Source organism: Bactrocera neohumeralis, unplaced genomic scaffold, assembly GCF_024586455.1.
Source record: "Bactrocera neohumeralis isolate Rockhampton unplaced genomic scaffold, APGP_CSIRO_Bneo_wtdbg2-racon-allhic-juicebox.fasta_v2 cluster09, whole genome shotgun sequence".
NCBI classification, from domain to species: domain Eukaryota; kingdom Metazoa; phylum Arthropoda; class Insecta; order Diptera; family Tephritidae; genus Bactrocera; species Bactrocera neohumeralis.
The window spans coordinates 32,309,146-32,316,515 of NW_026089622.1; the positions used below are offsets into that span (position 1 = coordinate 32,309,146).

A 7,370-nucleotide genomic window follows, 5' to 3' on the forward strand; every position below is an offset into this window, starting at 1 on the left:
ACTTAAGCAAAGACAGTCTTATTCTGTACACGCGTTCAGAAAATACTAAATGTCTTTTAAAAAATTACAAATTAATGAGAGATGGGCTGAAAATATTCAACCACAGTGTAAGTACATACCACTACTGTCAATAATTATGTTATTAACAAACATTCTGTATTTTTTATTACAGGCGGTGATCCCAGAAGTTCCAGCTCTGCAGCGTTGTAAATGAGCAATTTCTCGCTGTTAAAGGTAGTTATAACTACATATGTATATGTACAATGTACATTGTACATATCAGAAGTATGTAAGAAATAACATTAAACATACGTATGTATATCTCATTTTAGAGGATATCGGGAAGTTAAAATCATTTGTCTGTAAAAAGTTGGATCAAATGGAACGTAAGAAGCGCTTTATATTCCACAAGATTATATAACAAATCATTATTAATTTCAGAAACTCAACTTGCCCATAATAAAGCTGTAATGACTGCTCTGGCGGAACAGAAAATCGTCACGCAAAAGCTAATTCGCCAGGAGTCATTTTGAGCGCCAATCGCAGAGCTTTTCCCACTTTCAAGTAAAGAAAGTCTAGAGCGATCACCATTTTTGGTGATTTACATGAAAAAATCAGCTAAATTGCTATGTTTTTTCTTTATTTTTATTTATTTATTTATAATCATATCTATTTTTTCTCTTAAGAAATTTATTTAGTCAGAACGTATGTAAATGAAAAAAATTAATTTAAGTGAGATATAGAAAAGAAATTAAAAACAATTATTCTTTGAAGTCTTTTTTACTTTCAAGTCTGGGCAATTTTGCACGGCTCTCTAATGTCGTCGCCATAACAGCCTCTACAGTTTTCGGTATAACCCGTTTGGAAACGCTAGCTAGTAATTGAACATGTCGTTCCGTTCCTTGTATGTGTGATGGAATTTTTGGATCATTAAACGGTGGATCATCTTGATTTAAATATTCTTTCAATGTATCGTACGGAATGCTTCGCGTGAATGGTGGTTCAAATACGATATTTATATCATTCAAATTGATCATTTCCGTATAACTTGTGCAATTAAAGTTTATATCTGGTTTTTTATAAACTCTAAGTTCCATTGGCTCGTCAACATCGGTTCGATAGCGTAGAATTTTCTTGATGGCACAGTCGCGCTTTTCTTTCTTATCATCAAACAACATTGATAACAAAATATTTTCCGAATGCGCATAATATGAATTATCATTAATTACTTGATTGACAATTTTGCGTAAGCGAGGTTCTAGAAATCGTGACCAACCAATGAACTCAAAAAATAATGCACTGCCGTACACGACAGAGCTGTAATACTTGATATTGAAGTACATTGGCACATAACATTTAATTATAAATTCAACCAGAATTCTTAAATTTGCATCTGGATTTTCCGTTGTCACATATAATCGCAACAATTATCGACAAAATAAATGAGTGATAGCAATAACTTACCGGAAGAGTTTCACAAGTTTCGATTTGACGGCTCAGTTTTCCGGTTGCCGATCTTGGTCCAGTGCTGGTTGATTTATCCAAAGCTTCAAACAAATGCCGAATCGGAAGTTCGTTGAAGTGTAGAAGGCAAACAAACCAATGCAATGGTCTTTTTAACAGCAATTCGAATCGTCGTATAATTCCACCGTGTGGGCCAGTGTTTGTTGGCTCACCGTCAGTGCATATTCCAATTAATGTATCCAGTGATATATTTTTATCGTTGAAAAAACCATTTAATTTGGTTGTTTTGTATTCAGCGGTTTCATGTTCCAGTCTTACGTAACCAATCAATTCAGAATTGGGTTCTCTCAAAATAACAAGATGGGGTTCTTTTGCCATCCTAGTATGATACTTCTCATCAATTTTATCTATCGTTAAAGTATCATCTTTTCTGCCATCGAATGAAAACGCTAACAAATAGGTATCAAACCGTTTGCGAAGCACTTCTTGTCTGCATTTCTCTTTTTCTCTGCGAACTTTCGATTTATCCATGATGAGAGATTTCCCATGCTTATCTTTAATTTTAGAATCTTGCAAAAGAGCAGTTCCCAATGCTGATGCTACTCTGTCAGGCACACCAAATCCGTCACATACCAAGGCAAAGTTAAAACAATCGTATCTCTCTGTGTATTGTGAACTTGTGCTTCTATCCATATCTTCTTGAACCGGTGGCGGTGCGTATGTTGAATCATCGGGATCTTGGTATGTTGGCATTGATGACATAGACGTTGCTGCTTGCTCTTCAGTTTCCATCATAAATGCATCCATTGTTAGTCTTCTCTGATTATGTTGATCGTGCATGAACTCTTTGAGGCGTTCGTGAACCCAGCCGCATGCACATGGAACTGCCTTCAAATCGCATTTACATGTTCCAATGTTAAAAATTGTTTCTAGAGATTTTACATACTCTGTAAATTGTGGGGTGTTGTTTCTTCTCTTGATTTGCTCTTGATACTTGTCAAGCAATTTATTCAATTTATTACATACACTTTTCTTCAGCATTATTTCCATACCAAGTTTTTCCCAAATTCCAATCAACCTATCTTGTACTTGAATAGTGAATGATTTATGAGAAAACTTTTTTTGTTCTGTTTTAGCACGTTCGCTTAAGTAAAAATAATATCTCAAGATATCCAGATGGGTTGGTAAATTAAGATCAGTCAAATCAGTAGACACACCAAAAACAGTAACATCATGCTTGGGTATATGACTCATTGGGTTTTCGAGAGTTGTTGATGTAGTTGCTTCATCTTGCGGTGAAGAGGATGGTGGATTCATTGTAAACTTTTTGAGGTAATAAGAATGAAATGGTAATTGTAAAGTAAGACGCATAGGGTTTCGGTTGTTAAATAGAACTCAGCTCTGGTTGCCCAGAGCTCCTTTATTTATAGCATTCCTTATCCTAATTTATGTATGCACCACATGCTGAGTGCATACACACATCTTAAGGTGGGGTTAAGGTTTGTTTCGTCGAAAAAAGACCTTGATCACTGGATCATCTGAAATCAAAATGCTTTCTTTAGTTTATTAGTTTATCTTTCAATTGATGTCGAGTTTTTTTTAATTTTTCAATTTTTGGTACCATTTTCAACGTGCTGTAACTTCGTTAGTTTTTCTCCGAATGACCTAAAACATTAACACAATATTCTTGAGAAGTTAATGGTTCAGAAAAAAAAAATTAAAAAAAAAATGGAAAAAAAGTTGTCAAACCATACCCCCCTTAACACTAATCTACTGTACATACCGACAGTATGTACACATATCTTAAGCATAAGTGTTTTCAAGGGCAAACACAATTGTCTATTGTTAGTTTAAGATCATTTGCGTTATTCAGGGAAAACATAATTGTTTCTTGTCTATTGTTAGTTTAGGATCATTTGTGATCTCAAGGGCAAACACAATTGTCTATTAATAGTTTCAGATCATCACTTAAATTAAGTTTTTTCATTTACATATGTTCTGACTAAATAAATTTCTTAAGAGAAAAGATATTATTATAAATAAATAAATAAAAATAAAGAAACAACATAGCAATTTAGCTGAATAAATTTCTTAAGAGAAAAAGATATTATTATAAATAAATAAATAAAAATAAAGAAACAACATAGCAATTTAGCTGATTTTTTCATGTAAATCACAAAAAATGGTGATTTTTTGAAATGTTTGTATGGGGAACCCCCCGGGGAGTTCCAGGGGGGTGTGCCATCGGCCGTCCAAAGTTAGTGGGGGTCGGTCATACATTTGGACTCGATTGGAGCACTCTAAATGGGTCAAAGTGGGATTTTTCAAAATTTGCCCCTACCCAAAGGTTCGACCCAAAATGGGGGACATCAAAATTCGTTTCAGAGGTATGGTTCCTTCGGCAAAGTATCTTATTTGGATCCCTAGAATATGATTTTCATAGAGCAATGGGCGATTTTTTTGCCTCCCCACAAATCGACCCGGCTTAATATACAGCTATCCACAATATAATAGGAGTAAAATTCAATATGATATTTTTTGCAACTTATATAGTTAGATGCACAACGGCAAAGTTAGCTGTATATCTACATGTGTATATTTTGAAACATAATTATTATTTAAGCGAGCAAAGTGTTATATTGACAAAATCAAACAAGTTAAGCTCTAGTACTAGTTAAGCAGCAGTAGTGAATTAAATTGTATACATCTAACTCATAACAAAATTTATTTATTTATTTTACAGGTGTCCACCATAAAGAGACTGCTGCAGCAAAGTGCCACCCGAAATTTGAAGAATATATTTGACGATTCAGTTGTCCTCAGCCACAATTTGGACGGGACGCACGGCAAGAAAAGACTCAAAACCTACGAGAAACTATATGCTGCTCTTCTGGGTAAGTCGCAAGTTTCAATAATGAAGCACCGTATACTTATGTACATACATGTTTCTTCCGTAAAATAGATTCAGTTTCTCAACTCCCGAAGGTCGAAAATGCAGAGGACATCCTACGCAAGGCCATCCGAATGCGGAAAAAGCGCATTTTTAAAACCATATCTGCATCAAAAGCCACCACCCATACTTAACCTTTTGTTTTCTTCCTTTTGTTCACTTCACACTTTCTTTGATTTTAAACTTTATTACTTTCTTTGATTTTAAATTTTATTACTTTCTTAAATTGACCCATAAGTTGCCTTAATATTTTATACATACATATACATATATCAGGCATGTGCTGCAAATCGTTTTCGCATGAAAGTGTCACACAAACACGTATTTGTCGTTTGTTTCGGTGGCAGTTTCATGCGAAAACGATTTGCAGCACATGCCCGTATGTGCATTGAATTCAACAATAGCAAAAATTGTTCTATATACATAGATATGAATTGACATGAAGAACTGAGTTTTTATATTATATGTTAATACAATTTTTTTTTATTATAAAAGTATGAAAGTTGAAAGAGAACTGAATTTTTATGTTAATATTCCATATTATAAGTGTGTATTTTGTTAATTTTATGTGTGTCCATATATTTCAAAACAAAAAATATATCGGAAAGAAAACATTAAATTTGTGCTTTGAGGAGAATTAACTTTTATGTTTCAAAAATAAAAATAGATATATACATGTTTTGAATTAATAAAATGAGTTTTTAATTTAGATGTTGTGGCTTTTTTGGAGTAGAACTAAGCATGACGGAGCTACCTTAGGACTATCCACGACGGAACCAGTTAAAGGCGAGTGGCAAAGTAATGCACTGGGCGACAATTGCCACCTTCAATGACAACACCGTGTAAAAGTGGACAGTTGAAAGCATTGCATGGGTATTGAGCTAGAACTAGTACTGTCATCAAAAGGTCGAGTTCTATGCTAGTTCTGAACTAGTCGAATTTTCTGCAGGGTGCTTACTTATCAGCAAAGCCGAAATTCTACTAAATATAAATATCTATTTATATATATTAATATACATACATACATATATATTATGCATTTACATGCAATGCACATCTAATAGTAATACAAATGCATCGGGACACAAGTCATAAATTTACAGATGAGATAACATTAAACACACACACACACATGTACTCGTATTAAATTGTACATTGGGGTTGTTTTCCCATGTAGCATAAAACATATCAAGCAACATAAACAATCAGGGGTGTCGTAATAAGAATTGAAACCGATCAAAAAAAGCAGTAGGTGTCATTAATTCAGATATTATTGGTTTGATATTCGAAACAGAATTTGTATCGGTTTTGGGTGTCACGGAAACCAATTTAATCAGTTTTGCTGTCAGAAACAAATCAAGAAGATAGTCGCACACAGATTTGAAATGTAAGTTAAGAAACCAAGTTATTTTATTATTTCGAATTAATTTATCTTTATTTCTATAGGGGAAAACATAAGTATAAAACACGAAATATCTCAATTATTGAGTTTTTGAAAAAAATGCAGATATTTAAAGGGGAGCTTGCTTTAGAGGCTTAAAAACATCTTTTTGTGTTTTTTTTGGAAGGGAAAGAAATAATTGATTAAGGCGAAATTTCTAGGGTTTATAGTTATATATTAAAACATCATCCACAAATTTTTTGGATACGAAATCTTTAACATTCTGCCTTTGAAAAGCAATTGCCAGATGCTTCTCGCATGTGCATATGCCAGACGGCAGGCAGGATGCAGGTCGAGATTTCTATCGGAAACAAAAAATTCAAAGAGATTCATATTTTTTAATAACTTATGTTCAAGTTAAGTTTGAAAATTTTTTAAAGAGATTTAAGCAAAAAATAATTCATTTTTATCAAGCTTCTAAAGCAAGCTCCCTGTAAAATGTAATAAACGTAATTTAACACCCAAATGCGTCTTTATTCGTTCGATAAATGTTATCTCTTAAAATCTTTCTTTAATTCGGAACTCATTAAAAGCTTTAATAGGATTGCTTCCAAATGTATTCATTTGCAAGTTTTGTCACGTTAGTAAACAGCTGATTCGAATATTGGTTTTGCGTGTGTTCGAAAAGACGAAAATCCAATTAGATTCTATGACACCATTGAAAATCAGAATTGGTTTTCAATTCTGCCAGCTAAGCAATTCTGTCTTGGATTTCACAACACCCCTGAATATGCTGCAATACATACATACACTCATACACATATATTTAGTTATTAAAGATAGTTTTCTAAAATAGTATATAAGCAATGAAAATACCAAATAAAAATTAGAATGAATAAATTCTCCCTCGATATAAGACTTTTCATTCCCCCCACCAGTGGTAAGGAATGACAAACTATGTTTTAAATTTTTAGTTTTCAGTTTAAAGTTGAATTCGTTTGTGGGTGATAAATCCATCCATTTGGGTTTGAATGATAAAAGTGATTTGCGTTATTAGGTGGTAAGGCATTTCCCTAATGGTTATTGCCAAGAGAATAGTCAAAAAATCGATTTCCATTAGATGGAGAAAAATGTTGAAACTAGTTACCATTTTCTCTCTTTGAATTTATGTGAGAAAGGTTAGGAACTCTGTAAAATGAGATGTTTCTTTGATTATGATTTTGTTTAGTTTTGTTCAGTCTTCTATCATCTTCAAACACAATATTTTCTTTCAAAATTTGTATTGCTGAATTGAGGTCAGTTACTAAATTTGCGTTTATTAATGCAGTTAAATAATTTGGCAATTCCCTTTTTAACGTCTTTAAACTAACTTGATCTAGCTCTTTATACAAAAATGTTTTAGTGGATATATTTTCATTTTTTAATTTAATACAATCTTTTACTCTACATACTTCGATGTTAATTTCTTCGCACAATAATTTTACACTATTATTAAATTTTATATAATATTACTGATTTCCAAAATAAGGGTAGACACAGGTGTATGTTCGCCAAATTCATTAATGAGCAATTGTC

The 7,370-nt window shown here is 32.9% G+C and overlaps 2 long non-coding RNA genes across 2 annotated transcripts; both read left to right on the top strand.

Annotated features, from left to right (window-relative positions):
• Positions 1-185: 185 nt before the first annotated feature.
• Positions 186-578, top strand: LOC126764362 (uncharacterized). The gene is made up of 3 exons (XR_007667974.1): positions 186-234; positions 333-386; positions 442-578. It is a non-coding gene; the product is annotated as an uncharacterized LOC126764362 (long non-coding RNA).
• Positions 579-3,951: 3,373 nt separating this feature from the next.
• LOC126764305 (uncharacterized) lies at positions 3,952-5,018 on the top strand. Its single transcript, XR_007667912.1, has 3 exons — positions 3,952-4,120; positions 4,208-4,358; positions 4,427-5,018. It is a non-coding gene; the product is annotated as an uncharacterized LOC126764305 (long non-coding RNA).
• Positions 5,019-7,370: the final 2,352 nt, after the last annotated feature.